We start from the raw sequence: 19,277 nt of genomic DNA, 5'->3' as shown, positions 1-19,277 counted from the left end.
GGATACCAGCCCTTTATCTGTAGTGTCATTTGCAAATATCTTCTCCCATTCTGTGGGTTGCCTCTTTGTTTTGTTGACTGTTTCCTTTGCTGTGCAGAAGCTTTTTATCTTGATGAAGTCCCAATAGTTCATTTTGGCTTTTGTTTCACTAGCTTTTGGAGATGTATCTTGAAAGAAGTTGCTGTGGCTGATGTCAAAGAGGTTACTGCCTATGTTCTCCTCTAGGATTTTGATGGATTCCTGTCTCACATTGAGGTCTTTCATCCACTTTGAGTTTATCTTTGTGAATGGTGTTAGAGAATGGTCGAGTTTCATTCTTCTGCATGTGGCTGTCCAATTTTCCCAGCACCATTTATTGAAGAGACTGTCTTTTTTCCTTGCATGTTTTTTCCTGCTTTGTCAAAGATTATTTGACCATAGAGTTGAGGGTCCATATCCAGGTTTTCTATTCTGTTCCATTGGTCTATATGTCTGTTTTTGTGCCAGTACCATGCTGTCTTGGTGATCACAGCTTTGTAGTATAGCTTGAAATCGGGCAACGTGATGCCCCCAGCTTTGTTTTTCTTTTTCAACATCTCCTTGGTGATTCGGGGTCTTTTCTGATTCCATACAAATTTTAGGATTGTTTGTTCCAGCACTTTGAAAAATGTCATTGGAATTTTGATCGGGATGGCATTGAAGGTATAGATTGCTCTGGGTAGCATAGACATTTTAACAATGTTTATTCTTCCGATCCATGAGCATGGAATATTTTTCCATCTTTTTGTGTCTCCTTCAATTTCTTTCATGAGTGTTTTGTAGTTCCTAGAGTATAGATCCTTTAGCTCTTTGGTTAGGTTTATTCCGAGGTATCTTATGGTTTTTGGTGCTATTGTAAATGGAATCGTTTCTTTAATTTCTCTTTCTACAGTTGCGTTGTTAGTGTATAAGAAAGCAACTGATTTCTGTGCATTGATTTTGTATCCTGCCACATTACTGAATTGCTGGATGAGTTCTAGTAGTTTGGGGGTGGAGTCTTTTGGGTTTTCCACATAAAGTATCATGTCGTCTGCGAAAAGAGAGAGTTTGACTTCTTCTTTGCCAATTTGAATACCTATTATTTCTTTTTGTTGTCTGATTGCTGTTGCTAGGACTTCTAGTACTATGTTGAACAACAGTGGTGAGAGTGGGCACCCTTGACGTGTTCCTGATCTTAAGGGAAAGGCTCTCAGCTTTTCCCCATTGAGGATGATATTAGCTGTGGGTTTTTCATAGATGGATTTTATGAGCTTGAGGAATGTTCCCTCTATCCCTATACTCTGGAGAGTTTTAATCAGGAAAGGATGTTGTATTTTGTCAAATGCTTTTTATGCATCAATTGAGAGGACCATATGGTTCTTCTCCCTCCTCTTATTAATGTGTTCTATCACATTGATTGATTTGCGAATGTTGAACCACCCTTGCATCCCGGGGATAAATCCCACTTGGTTGTGGTGGATGATCCTTTTAATGTATTGTTGGATCCTATTAGCTAGGATTTTGTTGAGGATTTTGGAATCCATATTCATCAGGGATATCGGTCTGAAATTCTCCTTTTTGATGGGGTCTTTGCCTGGTTTGGGGATTAGGGTAATGCTGGCCTCATAGAATGAGTTTGGAAGTTTTCCTTCTGTTTCTATTTTTTGAAAGAGCTTCAGGAGAACAGGTATTATTTCTTCTTTGAATGTTTGGTAGAATTCCCCCAGGGAATCCATCAGGCCCTGGACTCTTGTTTTTTGGGAGGTTTTTGATCACTGCTTCAATCTCGTTACTGGTTATTGGCCTATTCAGGTTGTCAATTTCTTCCTGTTTCAGTCTTGGCAGCTTATAGGTTTCCAGGAGGGCCTCCATTTCATCGAGATTGCTCAGTTTATTGGCATATAGTTGTTGATAATAATTTCTAAAAATTGTTTCTATTTCCTTGGTGTTAGTCGTGATCTCTCCCCTTTCATTCATAATTTTATTAATTTGGGTCCTTTCTCTCTTCTTTTGGATAAGTCTGGCCAGTGGTTTATCAATCTTATTAATTCTTTCAAAGAACCAACTTCTAGTTTCGTTGATCTGATCTACTGTGTTTCTGGTTTCTAATTCATTGCTTTCTGCTCTAATTTTAATTATTTCTCTTCTAATGCATGGCTTAGGTGTCGTTTGTTGCTTTTTCTCTAGTTCTTTAAGATGTAGAGTTAGTTGGTGAATTTGGGATTTTTCTATTTTTTTGAGTGAGGCTTGGATGGCTATGTATTTCCCCGTTAGGACCGCCTTTGCAGTATCCCATAGGTTTTGGACCGATGTGTTTTCGTTCTCATTGATTTCCATGAATTGTTGAAGTTCTTCTTTGATTTCTTGGTTGACCCAAACATTCTTGAGCAGAGTGGTCTTTAGCTTCCAAGTGTTCGAATTTCTGCCAAATTTTTTCTTGTGATTGAGTTCCAGTTTTAGAGCATTGTGGTCTGAGGATATGCAGGGAGTAATCTCAATCTTTTGGTATCAGTTGAGACCTGATTTGTGACCCAGTATATGGTCTATTCTGGAGAAAGTTCCATGTGCGCTCGAGAAGAATGAGTATTCTGTTGTTTTAGGATGGAATGTTCTGTAAATATCTATAAGGCCCATCTGGTTCAATGTATCATTCAAAGCTCTTGTTTCCTTGTTGATTTTCTGCTTAGATGATCTGTCCATGCTGAGAGTGGAGTATTGAGGTCTCCTACAATTAACGTATTGTTATCAATATGACTCTTTATTTTGGTTAACAGTTGGCCTATGTAGATGGCTGCTCCCATATTGGGGGCATAGATATTTACAATTGTTAGATCTTCTTGTTGGATAGACCCTTTAAGAATGATATAGTGTCCTTCTGTGTCTCTTATTACAGACTTTAGTTTAAAATCTAATTTGTCTGATATAAGAATTGCTACCCCAGCTTTCTTTTTTTTTTTAATTCTTATGTTAATCCCCATACATTACATCATTAGTTTTAGATGTAGTGTTCCATGATTCATTGTTTGTGCATAACACCCAGTGCTCCATGCAGAATGTGCCCTCCTCAATACCCACCACCAGGCTAACCCATCCTCCCACCCCTCTCCCCTCTAGAACCCTCAGTTTGTTTTTCAGAGTCCATCGTCTCTCATGGTTCGTCTACCCCTCCAATCTCCCCCGCTTCAATCTTCCCCTCCCGCTACCTTCTTCTTCTTCTTCTTTTTTTCTTAACATATATTGCATTATTTGTTTCAGAGGTACAGATCTGAGATTCAACAGTCTTGCACAATTCACAGCACTTACCAGAGCACATACCCTCCCCAGTGTCTATCACCCAGTCACCCCATCCCTCCCACCCCACCCCCCACTCCAGCAACCCTCAGTTTATTTCCTGCGATTAAGAATTCCTCATTATTGGTGAGGTCATATGATACATGTCTTTCTCTGTTTGACTTATTTCGCTCAACATAATACCCTCCAGTTCCATCCACGTCGTTGCAAATGGCAAGATCTCATTCCTTTTGATGGCTGCATAATATTCCATTGTATATATATACCACATCTTCTTTATCTATTCATCTGTCTATGGACATCTTGGCTCTTTCCACAGTTTGGCTATTGTGGACATTGCTGCTATAAACATCAGGGTGCACGTACCCTTTCGGATCCCTACTTTTGTATCTTTGGGGTAAATTCCCAGTAGTGCAATTGCTGGATCATATGGTAGCTCTATTTTCAACTTTTTGAGGAACCTCCATACTGTTTTCCAGAGTGGCTGCACCAGCTTGCATTCCCACCAACAGTGTAGGAGGGTTCCCCTTTCTCCGCATCCCCGCCAACATCTGTCATTTCCTGACTTGTTCATTTTAGCCATTCTGACTGGTGTGAGGTGGTATCTCATTGAGGTTTTGATTTGGATTTCCCTGATGCCGAGCGATACTGAGCACTTTTTCATGTGTCTGTTGGCCATTTGGATGTCTTCTTTGGAAAAATGTCTGTTCATGTCTTCTGCCCATTTCTTGATTGGATTCTTTGTTCTTTGGGTGTTGAGTTTGATGAGTTCTTTATAGATTTTGGATACTAGCCCTTTATCTGATATATCATTTGCAAATATCTTCTCCCATTCTGTCGGTTGTCTTTTGGTTTTGTTGACTGTTTCCTTTGCTTTGCAAAAGCTTTTTATCTTGATGAAGTCCCAATAGTTCATTTTTGCCCTTGCTTCCCTTGCCTTTGGCGATGTTTCTAGGAAGAAGTTGCCGTGGCTGAGGTCAAAGAGGTTGCTACCTGTGTTCTCCTTTAGGATTTTGATGGATTCCTGTCTCACATTGAGGTCCTTCAACCATTTGGAGTCTATTTTTGTGTGTGGTGTAAGGAAATGGTCCAGTTTCATTCTTCTGCATGTGGCTATCCAATTTTCCCAACACCATTTGTTGAAGAGACTGTCTTTTTTCCATTGGACATTCTTTCCTGCTTTGTCAAAGATGAGTTGACCGTAGAGTTGAGGGTCCATTTCTGGGCTCTCTATTCTGTTCCATTGATCTATGTGTCTGTTTTTGTGCCAGTACCATACTGTCTTGATGATGACAGCTTTGTAATAGAGCTGGAAGTCCGGAATTGTGATGCCGCCGGCTTTGCTTTTCTTTTTCAACATTCCTCTGGCTATGCGGGGTCTTTTCTGGTTCCATACAAATTTTAGGATTATTTGTTCCATTTCTTTGAAAAAAGTGGATGGTATTTTGATGGGGATTGCATTAAATGTATAGATTGCTCTAGGTAGCATTGACATCTTCACAATATTTGTTCTTCCAAACCATGAACATGGAACGTTTTTCCATTTCTTTGTGTCTTCCTCAATTTCTTTCATGAGTATTTTATAGTTTTCTGAGTACAGATCCTTTTTCTCTTTGGTTAGATTTATTCCTAGGTATCTTATGGTTTTGGGTGCAATTGTAAATGGGATCGACTCCTTAATTTCTCTTTCTTCTGTCTTGTTGTTGGTGTATAGGAATGCCACTGATTTCTGTGCATTGATTTTATATCCTGACTTTACTGAATTCCTGTATGAGTTCTAGCAGTTTTGGGGTGGAGTCTTTGGGGTTTTCCACATAAAGTATCATATCATCTGCAAAGAGTGAGAGTTTGACTTCTTCTTTGCCGATTCGGATGCCTTTTATTTCTTTTTGTTGTCTGATTGCTGTGGCTAGGACTTCCAATATTATGTTGAATAGCAGTGGTGATAGTGGACATCCCTGCTGCGTTCCTGACCTTAGGGGGAAAGCTCTCAGTTTTTCCCCATTGAGAATGATATTCGCTGTAGGTTTTTCATAGATGGCTTTTATGATATGGAGGTATGTACCCTCTATGCCTATACTCTGAAGAGTTTTGATCAAGAAAGGATGCTGTACTTTGTCAAAAGCTTTTTCTGCATCTATTGAGAGGATCATATGATTCTTGTTCTTTCTTTTGTTAATGTATTGTATCACATTGATTGATTTGCAGATGTTGAACCAACCTTGCAGCCCAGGGATAAATCCCACTTGGTCGTGGTGAATAATCCTTTTAATGTACTGTTAGATCCTATTGGCTAGTATTTTGGTGAGAATTTTTGCATCCATGTTCATCAGGGATATTGGTCTGTAATTCTCCTTTTTGATGGGGTCTTTGTCTGGTTTTGGGATCAAGGTAATGCTGGCCTCATAAAATGAGTTTGGAAGTTTTCCTTCCATTTCTATTTTTTGGAACAGTTTCAGAAGAATGGGTATTAATTCTTCTTGAAATGTTTGGTAGAATTCCCCTGGGAAGCCATCTGGCCCTGGGCTTTTATTTTTTGGGAGATTTTTGATGACTGCTTCAATTTCCTTAGTGGTTATAGGTCTGTTCAGGTTTTCTATTTCTTCCTGGTTCAGTTTTGGTAGTTGATACATCTCTAGGAATGCACCCATTTCTTCCAGGTTATCTAATTTGCTGGCATAGAGTTGCTCATAATATGTTCTTATAATTTTTTTTTTCTTTGGTGTTCGTTGTGATCTCTCCTCTTTCATTCATGATTTTGTTGATTTGGGTCATTTCTCTTTTCTTTTTGATAAGTCTGGCCAGGGGTTTATCAATTTTGTTAATTCTTTCAAAGAACCAGCTCCTAGTTTCGTTGATCTGTTCTATTGTTCTTTTAGTTTCTATTTCATTGATTTCTGCTCTGATCTTTATTATTTCTCTTCTCCTGCTGGGTTTAGGCTTTACTTGCTGTTCATTCTCCAGCTCCTTTAGGTGTAGCATTAGGTTGTGTACTTGAGACCTTTCTTGTTTCTTGAGAAAGGCTTGTATTGCTATATACTTTCCTCTTAGGACTGCCTTTGCTGCATCCCAAAGATTTTGAATAGTTGTGTTTTCATTTTCATTGGTTTCCATGTATTTTTTTAATTCTTCTTTAATTTCCTGGTTGACCCATTCATTCTTCAGTAGGATGCTCTTTAGCCTCCATGTATTTGAGTTCTTTCCGACTTTTGTCTTGTGATTGAGTTCTAGTTTCAAAGCATTGTGGTCTGAAAATAGGCAGGGAATGATCCCAATCTTTTGGTACTGGTTGAGACCTGATTTATGACCTAGGATGTGATCTATTCTGGAGAATGTTCCATGGGGACTAGAGAAGAATGTGTATTCCGTTGCTTTGGGATGGAATGTTCTGAATATGTCTGTGAAGTCCATTTGGTCCAGTGTGTCATTTAAAGTCTTTATTTCCTTGTTGATCTTTTGCTTAGACGATCTGTCCATTTCAGTGAGGGGGGTGTTAAAGTCCCCCACTATTATTATATTGTTGTTGATGTGTTTCTTTGCTTTTGTTATTAATTGGCTTATATAATTGGCTGCCCCCATGTTAGGGGCATAGATATTTACAATTGTTAGATCTTCTTATTGGATAGACCCTTTAAGTAGGATATAATGTCCTTCCTCATCTCTTATTACAGTCTTTGGCTTAAAATCTAAATTGTCTGATATAAGGATTGCCACCCCAGCTTTCTTTTGGTGTCCATTAGCATGGTAAATGGTTTTCCACCCCCTCACTTTCAATCTGGGGGTGTCTTTGGTTCTAAAATGAGTCTCTTGTAGACAGCATATCGATGGGTCTTGTTTTTTAATCCAGTCTGATAGCCTGTGTCTTTTGATTGGGGCATGTAGCCCATTTACATTCAGGGTAACTATTGAAAGATATGAATTTAGTGCCATTGTATTGCCTGTAAGTTGACTGTTACCGTATATTGTCTGTGTTCCTTTCTGGTCTATGTTGCTTTTAGGGTATCTCTTTGCTTAGAGGACCCCTTTCAAGATTTCTTGTAGGGCTGGTTTTGTGTTTGCAAATTCCTTTAGTTTTTGTTTGTCCTGGAAGCTTTTGATCTCTCCTTCAATTTTCAATGACAGCCTAGCTGGATATAGTATTCTTGGCTGCATATTTTTTCTGTTTAGTGCTCTGAATAGATCCTGCCAGTCCTTTCTGGCCTGCCAGGTCTCTGTGGATAGGTCTGTTGCCCATCTAATATTTCTACCCTTGTAGGTTACATATCTCTTCTCCCGAGCTGCTTTCAGGATTTTCTCTTTGTCTATGAGACTCGTAAGTTTTACTATTAGATGTTGGGGTGTTGACCTATTTTTATTGATTTTGAGAGGGGTTCTCTGTGCTTCCTGGATTTTGATGCCTGTTTCCTTCCCCAGATTAGGGAAGTTATCTGCTATAATTTGCTCCATTATACCTTCTGCCTCTCTCTCTCTTTCTTCTTCTTCTTCTGGGATCCCAATTATTCTGATGTTGTTTTGTCTTACGGTGTCGCTTATCTCTCGAATTCTGCCCTTGTGATCCAGTAGTTGTTTATCTCTCTTTTTCTCAGCTTCTTTATTTTCCATCACTTGGTCTTCTATATTACTGATTCTCTCTTCTGCCTCATTTATCCTAGCAGTTAGTGCCCCCATTTTTTATTGCACCTCATTAATAGCCTTTTTGATTTCTACTTGGTTAGATTTTAGTTCTTTTACTTCTCCAGAAAGGGTTTCTCTAATAACTTCCATATTTTTTTCAAGCCCAGCTAGTATCTTTAAAGTGATGATTCTGAACTCTAGCTCTGACATCGTACTAATGTCCGTATTGAGTAGGTCCCTGGCCGTCGGTACTACCTCTTGTTCTTTTTGTTGAGGTGATTTTTTCCTTCTTGTCCTTTTGTGCAGAGGAGAATAGATTAATGAGAGAACAAAATGCTAGCAGAGTAACAACGTCCCCAGAAAATATACTCTAAACAAATCAGAAAAGACCTGAAGCAGTGGAAAAAGAAATGGAGAGAAAAAAGAAAAAGAAAAAAAAGAAAAATATAAAGATAAAAACAAACAAAAACAAACAAAAGAAAACAACAACAACAACAAAAAACCAGAATGTGATCAAATATGATCAGGCTGGTATATAGATCAGTGCCACACACTAGATTTGGGGTGTATTTTGGTCACTTAGAAGAAAGTGCCTCCCAAAATTTTAAAGAAAGAAAAACTTATATATGTACAAAAATAAGGGTTGATATGATGAAGGGATGGAATATGACTGTAAAGATGGAAATTATAAAAAATTTTATAAAAGGAATTGATAAGAAGTTGTTTGAAAAAAGAAAGAAGAGGATTTAAAAAAAGAAAAAAGAAAAAAAAAGGGAGAGAATGTGATCAGGCAGGGGAGTAGAAAAAACCATATACTAGAGATTTAGGGTATATTTTAATCTGTTAGAAGAAACTATCTCAAAATTTTAAAGAGAGAACAACTTATATATATATGCCAAAAATACGGGTAACTACTATGAAGGGATAGAATATGACTCTAAAAATGAAAAATAAAAATGTTTTTTAAAAAAAGGGATTGATAAGGTGTTGGTTGAAAAAGGGAAAAAGAAAAATTCAAAAAAAAGAAAAAAAGACAGTTAAAAAAAAATTAACTTTGAAAGACTAAAGAATCATGGTAAAAAAAGCCATGAATTCTATGTGCAGTATTCCCCTAGCGCTGGAGTACTGCCGTTCTCATTGATTGGTAAACTTGGTGTTGGCTGGCTGTTCTCGCTGATCTTCTGGGGAGGGGCCTGTTGCCGTGGTTTCCAAATGTCTTTGCCGGAGGCGGATTTGTCCCGCCCTTGCCCCCTCCCGGCTAAGTAATCTGCTTGGGTTTGCTCTCTGGAGCTTTTGTTTCCTGCGAGCTTTCCGTACAGCTTTGAACGCGGAGAGTGAAAATGGCGGCCTCCCAATCTCCGCCCCGGAGGAGCCGAGAACTCGGGGCCCCGCTCCTCAGTGAGCCCCCAGAGAAAAGCCGTCAGTCACTCCCGTCTCCCCGGTCTCTGGCCGCACCCCGTGCTCACCCGGCCTGTGACCGCGCGTTTCTATATCTGGCACCCGACCCCGTTTGGAGTCTCCAAACCCAGCAGATCCCTGCGGTGCACTCCCGCGCGGCTCCTCCGGGGGAGAAAGGTGAGTCTCCCTGGATCTGCCGCTTGTTGGGTCCCTGCTGGAGGAGCAGTGGCCCGACTGTGCCGCGGATCACGGTTTATGGCAACCCCGAGCTGAGAGCCCGCGCCTGGGCTCCGCCTCTGCAGCCGGCTTCCCCGCTCCAATACCTGGGAGCTCTGCCGCACTCAGGCACCCCCGGTCTTTCTGTGACCCCGAGGGTCCTGAGACCACACAGTCCCGGAGGGTTCCACCCCCCGCTTAGCCACCAGAGTGACGTCCCTCAGTGGAGCAGACTTTTAAAAGTTCCGATTTTGTGCTCTGTGGTTCTATCACTTGCCAGAAGCGGCCGACGGAGGCCCCTCCCCCGCCATCTCTCCTCCCGAATATCGCCTCGGATTCACTTCTCCGCACATCCTACCTTCCAGAAAGTGGTCGCTTTTCTGATGAGAGAGTTGTTGCTATTCTTTTCTTCGATCTCCTGTTGAGTTTGTAGGTGTTCAGAATGGTTTGATCCCTATCCAGCTGAATTCCTGAGAGGAGACGAAATCCAGGTCTCCTATTCCTCCGCCATCTTGCTCCGCCCCCCCCGCTACCGCAGCTTTCTTTTGAGGTCCACTGGCATGGAAGATAGATCTCCATCCCTTCACTTTCAGTCTGGATGTGTCTTTAGGTTCAAAATGAGTCTCTTGTAGACAGCATATGGATGGGTCCTGTCTTTTTTTTTTTTTTTTTTAAAGATTTTATTTATTTATTTGACAGAGAGAGACACAGCGAGAGAGGGAACACAAGCAGGGGGAGTGGGAGAGGGAGAAGCAGGCTCCCCGCAGAGCAGGGAGCCCGATGTGGGACTCGATCCCAGGACCCTGGGATCATGACCTGAGCCGAAGGCAGTCGCTCAACCGACTGAGCCACCCAGGCGCCCTGGGTCCTGTCTTTTATCCAATCTGTAACCCTGTCCGTTTTATGGGAACATTTAGGCCATTCACGTTGAGAGTGATTATTGAAAGATATGAATTAATTGTCATCATGTTGCCTGTGAAGACATTGTTTTTATAGATTCTCCCTGTAAATTTCTGTTGTAGATGACTCTTGGGGTCTTTCTCCTTTTATAGAACCCCCCTTAATATTTCTTGCAGGGCCGGCTTAGTGGTCATATATTCTTTCAACTTCTGCCGGTCGTGGAAGCTCTGCATCTCTCCATCCATTCTAAATGAAAGCCTTGCTGGATAAAGTATTCTTGGCTGCATGTTCTTCTCATTTAGTACCCTGAATATGTCTTGCCAGGCCTTTCTGGCTTGCCAGGTGTCTGTGGATAGGTCTGATGTTATTCTGATGTTCCTCCCTCTGTACGTAAGGAATCTCTTCCCCCTAACTGCCCTGAAGATGGTTTCCTTGGTTCTAAGATTTGCAAGTTTTACTATTACATGCCGGGGTGTTGGCCTGTTTTCCTTGATCTTAGGAGGGGTCCTCTCTGCCTCTAGGACTCGAATGTTTGTTTCATTCCCCAGATTAGGGAAGTTCTCAGCTACGATTTGCTCAAATACATCTTCTAGCCCTCTCTCTCTCTCCACTCCCTCCGGGATTCCAATGATTCTGACATTGGAACGCCTCATGGTGTCACTTATTTCTCTGATTCTATTTTCATGGATTCTGAGTTGTTTTTCCCTGGCCTCCTCTTTTCCCTTTTTATCTATTACACTGTCTTCCAGATCGCTTATTCTCTCTTCTGTCTCAGTTACCCTAGGTGTTAGATTATCTAGATTGGATTGGATCTCATTGATAGCATTTTTAAGTTCTGCCAATTCCCCTTTTATTTCTGCCCTTAGAGACTCTATGTTGCCATTAATTGATTTCTCCATTCTAGCCATTGTCTTCACAATGGCTAGCCTGAATTCCATCTCCAACATCTTGGTTATATCTGCATCCATTTGTAAATCTGCAGCATAAGTCATAATCTCTGAGTCTTTTCTGTTTTGGGGTCTCCTCCTCCTAGTCATTCTGTTGATGGGTGTTTGAGGGAATGTATAGAGTCCAAATTATTGACCAGAACCCAAGCAAGATGCACCTGTTTTCTTGGGACCTTAGGGTTGCTGGTCTCTTGTTTTCCCAGCCTGTCTTCTGCGGGAGGGGCCTGCTGCACTGTTACTCAGGCAACCCTGTTTGGGCGGAGTTGCCCTGCCCCCCGTGGTGGGGGATGGGCTCAGTGGGAATCAGTCTTTGGGGCTTTTTGTTCTCTGGCGCCTTTCCCTGGCGGCTTTTCGCGTCTCTTCTGCGAGTTAGAGCAGAAGAGGCCGTTTCCAACCCCCTGCCTCAGAGCAGAGAGACCGCAGTCTGTTCTTCAGTGAGCTCTCCAGGCCACACCGTCTCCGTTTCTGTCCGTGTTGCTATAAACTGCAGTGTCCTGGGTTGTGCGCCCCTCTGCAGCGCTCCCAGTCCTGCCTCCAGGTCGGGGCACGTCTCTGCCCTTTGTGCTTCTAAAACCGCCAGCCGCTCCCAGTTCGCATGCGCGTGACTCTGCCACTTGGGGTTCCGTCCAGGGGACTGCACTTCGCATGCACACGACTCCGCCGCTCGGGCTTTCCACCCTGGGGGTTGCAGTTCACCAGTGCGACCCCAGCGCGACCCCGGCGCACCAGGTTTCCGTCTTGGAGGCTGCAGTTCACGTGCGTGTGACCGTCGCTCCGGTTTTTGTCCGGGGGGGCTGCGGTTCATGTGCGCGACCCCGCTGGTCTGATTTTCCACCCCAGGGGCTGCCCTAAAGTTCTTTCCTGACGCTACCAGTCTGCGAGTCTGTGCCCTGTCCACAGCGCACGAGACTGTCACTCACTGGTGGTGTAGGATCCCTACGTCCAAGCACCCTCCTGCTGCCGTTTATCCTCCGATATCTGCCCGCAGAATCACGGCTCTCTGCTTCGTACCTCAAAACCAACTGCCTGTAATATTCTGTTTGTAGAGATCCAGATCTTCTTACATCTCAGGCTGGTTTCGTGGGTGCTCAGAGTGGTCTGGTAGATATCCAGCTCAATTCCGGGGACCAGTTGAAATAGGGTCCCCTACTCCTCCACCATCTTTCCCCCGACCGACAGATAAAATTCTTTAACTGACCTGTGGTGCCACATGATCTTGCCACTTACCACATTTGCCAAAAATATCTTGCTTTCTCACCTCCAGCCTCAGTGGTCTTATTTCTTGCTGTGTTTTCTCTCCTGCCATAAGGTTTTCATTTATGCTGTTCCCTCTGTCTCAAATACTCTTCTCTCTCTCCTCTTCACCTCTTTACCTTTACCTCTCACCTCTTGCTTCCGATCACAGCTCAAGCAACATTTCTTCTGAATAGGCTCTTCCCAATTGTGGTTAGGCCAAGTGTCTTTTTATAAGCTTTCTACCCCCATGTGCCTCTCCTTCCCAGCTCTTGTTTTGATAGCAATTTTATATCCGTTTTTTGCTTAACTGATACCTGTCTCCCTCACTAGATTATAAGCACAATTGAGGGTTCGTGCATGTAAAAACAAACATGATCCCAGCACCTATAATGATTCTTCGCACTAAATAAGCCCTCAATAAATACTGTTGAACACATGTGAATGAGTAAATAAGTGGGTGAAGGCATAGAGCCTTCTCTCAAGGCAGTCCTGGTCTAATGGGAAGATAGCAATTGCAATTCAAAATGAGAGGTGTGTTCTTTACAGATATCAGGGGAAGATATAGATTAATGAAATCCAAAAGCCTAGGAACCACCACTTTAGGTCCTGAGGAATTTTGAGAGAGAGGATAATGTGATCTGAAATTTTCCTCTGGCAAGACTAAGCCCAGAGGCAGAGGTATATATAAGAGATTATTTCACTAGTCCTGGTGAGAGATGCGAACCTGAATTTAGTTGGAAAATATGGGGAAGAAAAAAGAGATAAGAAGTGGAAGATGTAAAAGTGATAGGAACTATTGGATTTAATGGCAGATTTAATATGGATGAAGGAGAGAATTTAGGTGACTGGGTGATGCTATTAATCAGAGTTGGGACTATAGGAAGTGGAATTAAATTTGTGGATAAAGTGATTGAGTTACACTTGGGGCATATGATTCTGTAAAATAGCATAACATTGTAGCTTTGGGTTTTTTTATGCCTAAAGCTCTTAGTACTTCTTGAAACTTTGTCTTCCCTTGACTTCCACATTTTCCTGGTTTTCCTCCTACCTCACTGGGCGTTACTCAGTTCCCAATGCTAACTCCTCCATCTGACCTCCAAGTGTTGGTAATTTCAAGAATTAGTCCTGGGTTCTTTTGATTATGTGCTCTACTTTTTCTCCCAGTGATATAATCCAGTCTCATTTCTTTAAATACCTTTTATACACTGATGACCTCTCCCTAGCCTCTCTCCTGAACTCTCCAGACTAGTATACCCAACTGTTTACTGGACATTCCTACTTAAATGCCTAAGAAGCATCTGAAATATAACAAGCCCAACAACAGAACTATTGATTCTCTTCCATCCCAAACCTATTTCTCCCATAGTCTTCCCATCATGGTAAATGGTAATAAATCTACTCAGATGCTCAAGTGAAAAAAAACCCCAAAAAACCAACCTAGGACTCCGTGTCTAAAATATGGATGAGTTTAATACCATCAACTACATCTCAGAGGCTAAATGTCCCCAGAATTATTGCACAGAAGAGTCATAGTTGGAAAGCCCTTCTTTATATCTAGATTAAAGAGGAATTCACTTCACTTATCTTTTCTTCTAGTGCCTGCATAGTTTCCTTTTCTTTAAAAATTTTTTAAATTTGATTTTTTATTGAAATATAGTTGACACACAATGTTACATTAGTTTCAGGTGTACAACACAGTGACTCAACAAGTCTATACAATTTGCGCTGCTCATCACAAGTGTAGCCACCAACTGTCACCATGCAGCACTATTACAGTACCATTGACTATATTCCCTATGCTGTACCTTTTATTCCTGTGACCCTTTTCTCTTTTTTTTAATTGAAGTATAGTTGGCATACAATATTATATTAGTTTCAGGTGTGCAGCACAGTGATTCAACAATTCTATGCAAAATGCTCACCATGATAAGTGTAGTAACCATCTATTACCATACAGAGTTATTACAATATTATTGCTATATTCCCTATGCTGTACTTTTCATTCTCATGACATTTATTTTATAACTGGAAGTTTGTACCTCTTAATCCTCTTCACCTATTTTTCCTATTGCCCACTCCCCTCTCCTCTGGCAATCACCAGTTTGTTCTCTGTACTTATGAGTCTGTTTCTGATTGTGTGTGTGTGTGTGTGTTTTATTCTACCTATGAGTGAAATCATGTGGCATTTGTTTTTCTCTGACTTATTTCAGTTAGCATAACACCCTCTTGGGCCATCCATGTTGTCATGAATGGCAAGATTTCATTCTTTTTTAATGGCTGAGTAATATTCTATGCCATGGTGTGCGTGCATGTGCATGTGTGGGTATAATATACATTATATATACTGTTATATATATTATGCATATACACACAATGGAATATTATATATGTTATATGTGTAATTGAATATATAATATGTAACATGTGTTTATACACACATACTCACTACTTTATCCATTTATTTATCAGTGAAAACTTGGGTTACTTCCATATCTTGGTCATTGTAAATAAGGCTGCAGTGAATACAGAGGTGCATATATCTTTTTGAATTAGTGTTTCCATTTTCTTCAGGTAAATATGCAGAAGTGGGATTACTGGATCATATGGTATTTTTATTTTTAGTATTTTGAGGAACTTCCATACTGTTTTCCAGAGTGGCTCACCAATTTACATTCCCAACAACAGTGCATGAGGGTTTCCTTTTCTCTACACCCTCACCAACACTTGTTATTTCTTGTTTTTTTGATTTCAGTCATTCTGACTGGTGTGGGGTGATACTTCATTTTGGTTTGGATATGCATTTCTCTGGTGATTAGTGATGTTGATCATGTGTCATTGGCCACCTGTATGTCTTTATTTTGAAAAATGTCTATTCAGGTCTTCTGCCTACACACACACACACACACACACACACACACACACACACATTTATTTATTTGAGACAGAGAGAGTGAGCGAGTTGGGGAGGAGCAGAGGGAGAGGGACAAGCAGACTCTATGCTGAGGTCAGAGCCAGTCGTGCGGACCCTAAGATCATGACCTAAGCCAGAACCAAGAATCTGCCATTTAACTGACTGAGCTATCCAGGTGCCCTTATATCAGATTGTATTTTTGTGTGTGTGTTGACATAATTTCCTTTTCTTATAGTTAAATCTTTTATACAATTGATGTTGGAGTTATTCCTATGTATGATGTGGGAAATGAATCTAATCTTGTAGCATTATTTTCTTTTAATTTTTTTTATTAACATATAATGTATTATTTGTTTCAGGAGTGCAGGTCTGTGATTCATCAGTCTTACACAATTCACAGCGCTCACCATAGCACATACTCTCCCCAATGTCCATCACCCAGCCACCCCATCCCTCCCACCCCCTCCACTCCAGCAACCCTCAGTTTGTTTCCTGAGAGTAAGAGTTTCTTATGGTTTGTCTCCCTCTCTGGTTTTGTCTTGTTCCATTTTTCCCTCCCATCCCCTATGATCCTTTGTCTTGTTTCTCAAATTCCTCATATCAATGAGATCATATGGTACTTGTCTTTCTCTGATTGACTTCTTTCGCTTAGCATAATACCCTCTAGTTCCATCCATGTCAAGATCTCATATTTTTTGATGGCTGCATAATATTCCATTGTGTGTGTGTGTGTATGTGTGTGTGTATACCACATCTTCTGTATCCATTCATCTGTTGATGGACATCTAGGCTCTTCCCATAGTTTGGCTATTGTGGACATTGCTGCTATAAACATTGGGGTGCATGTGCCCCTTCAGATCACTACATTTGTATCTTTGGGGTAAATACCCAGTAGTACAATTGCTGGGTCATAGGGTAGCTCTATTTTCAACTTTTTGAGGAACCTCCATACTGTTTTCCAGAGTGGCTGCACCAGCTTGCATTCCCACCAACAGTGTAGGAGGGTTCCCCTTTCTCCACATCCTCGCCAACATCTGTCATTTCCTGACTTGTTCATTTTAGCCATTCTGACTGGTGTGAGGTGGTATCTCATTGAGGTTTTGATTTGTATTTCCATGATGCCAAACGATGTTGAGCACGTTTTCATGTGTCTGTTGGCCATTTGGATGTCTTCTTTGCAGAAATGTCTGTTCATGTCTTCTGCCCATTTCTTGATTGAATCATTTGTTCTTTGGGTTAGATACTAGCCCTTTATCTGATATGTCATTTGCAAATATCTTCTCCCATTTGTCGGTTGTCTTTTGGTTTTGTTGACTGTTTCCTTTGCTGTGCAAAAGCTTTTTATCTTGATGAAGTCCCAATAGTTCATTTTTGCCCTTGCTTCCCTTGCCTTTGGTGATGTTTCTAGGAAGAAGTTGCTGCAGCTGAGGTTGAAGAGGTTGCAGCCTGTGTTCTCCTCAAGGGTTTTGATGGATTCCTGTCTCACATTTAGGTCTTTCATCCATTTTGAGTCTATTTTTGTGTGTGGTGTAAGGAAATGGTCCAGTTTCGTTCTTCTGCATGTGGCTGTCCAATTTTCCCAACACTATTTGTTGAAGAGACTGTCTTTTTTCCATTGGACATTCTTTCCTGCTTTGTCGAAGATTAGTTGACCATATAGTTGAGGGTCCATTTCTGGGCTCTCTATTCTGTTCCATTGATCTATGTGTCTGTTTTTGTGCCAGTACCATACTGTCTTGATGATGACAGCTTTGTAATAGAGCTTGAAGGCCAGGATTGTGATTTGCTTTTCTTTTTCAACATTCCCCTGGCCATTTGGGTCTTTTCTGGCTCCATACAAATTTTAGGATTATTTGTTCCATTTCTTTGAAAAAAGTGGATGGTATTTTTATGGGGATTGCACTGAATGTGTAGACTGCTTGAGGTAGCATAGACATTTTCACAATATTTGTTCTTCCAATCCATGAGCATGGAACGTTTTTCCATTTCTTTGTGTCTTCCTCAATTTGTTTCATGAGTATTCTATAGTTTTCTGAGTACAAATCCTTTGCCTCTTTGGTTAGATTTATTCCTAGGTATCTTATGGTTTTGGGTGCAATTGTAAATGGGATCGACTCCTTAATTTCTCTTTCTTCTGTCTTGTTGGTGTATAGAAATGCAACTGATTTCTGTGCATTGATTTTATATCCTGACTTTACTGAATTCCTGTATGAGTTCTAGCAGTTTTGGGGTGGAGTCTTTTGGGTTTTTCACATAAAGTATCATATCATCTGCAAAGAGTGAGATTTTCACTTCTTTGTCAATTCGGATGCCTTTTATTTCTTATTGTTGTCTGATTGCTGAGGCTAGGACTTCTAGTACTATGTTGAGTAGCAGTAGTGATAGTGGACATCCCTGCCGTGTTCCTGACCTTACGGGGAAAAGCTCTCAGTTTTTCCCCATTGAGTATGATATTCGCTGTAGGATATTCATGTTGGATTTTATGATATTGAGGTATGTACCCTCTATCCCTACACTGTGAAGAGTTTTAATCAAAAAAGGATGCTGTACTTTGTCAAATGCTTTTTCTGCATCTATTGAGAGGATCCTATGGTTCTTATTCTTGCTTTTATTAATGTATTTTTACACATTGATTGATTTGCGGATGTTGAACCAACCTTGCAGCGCAGGAATAAATCCCTCTTGGTTGTGGTGAATAACTCTTTAATGTACTGTTGGATCTATTGGCTAGTATTTTGGTGAGAATTTTTGCATCCATGTTCATCAGGGATATTGGTCTGTAGTTCTCCTTTTCGATGGGGTCTTGTCTGGTTTGGGGATCAAGGTAATGGTGGCCTCATAAAATGAGTTTGGAAGTTTTCCTTCCATTTCTATTTTTTGGAACAGTTTCAGAAGAATCGGTATTAATTCTTCTTTACATGTTTGGTAGAAATCCCCTGGGAAGCCATCTTGCCCTGGGCTCTTGTTTCTTGGGAGATTTTTGATTTCTGCTTCAATTTCCTTACAGGTTATGGGTCTGTTCAGGTTTTCTATTTCTTCCTGGTTCAGTTTTGGTAGTTGATACATCTCTAGGAATGCACCCATTTCTTCCAGATTGTCTAATTTGCTGGCATATAGTTGCTCATAATATATTCTTATAATTGTTTGTATTTCTAAAGTGTTGGTTGTGATCTCTCCTCTTTCATTCATGATTTTATTTATTTGGGTCATTTCTCTTTTCTTTTGATAAGTCTGGCCAGGGGTTTAATCAATCTTATTAGATTGGTATTATCTTATTAAAGAACCAGCTCCTAGTTTTGTTTATCTGTTCTACTGTTCTTTTGGTTTCTATTTCATTGATTTCTCTCTGATCTTCATTATTTCTCTTCTCCTGCTGTGTTTAGGCTGTATTTGCTATTCTTTCTCCAGCTCCTTTAGGTGTAGCATTACGTTGCGTATTTGAGACCTTTCTTGTTTCTTGAGGAAGGCTTGTATTGCTATATACTTTCCTCTTAGGACCGCCTTTGCTGCATCCCCAAAATTTTGAACAGTTGTGTTTTCATTTTCATTTGTTTCCATGAATTTTTAAAAATTTTTCTCTAATTTCCTGGTTGACCCATTCATTCTTTAGTAGGATGTTCTCTAGCCTCCATGTATCTGAGTTCTTTCCAACTTTCCTCTTGTGATTGAGTTCTAGTTTCAAAGCACTGTGGTCTGAAAATAGGCAGGGAATGATCCCAATCTTTTGGTACCAGTTGAGACCTGATTTGTGACCTAGGATGTGATCT

Source organism: Neomonachus schauinslandi, chromosome 3, assembly GCF_002201575.2.
Source record: "Neomonachus schauinslandi chromosome 3, ASM220157v2, whole genome shotgun sequence".
In the NCBI taxonomy this organism is placed as follows: domain Eukaryota; kingdom Metazoa; phylum Chordata; class Mammalia; order Carnivora; family Phocidae; genus Neomonachus; species Neomonachus schauinslandi.
Note: the sequence above shows the minus strand (reverse complement) of the source record.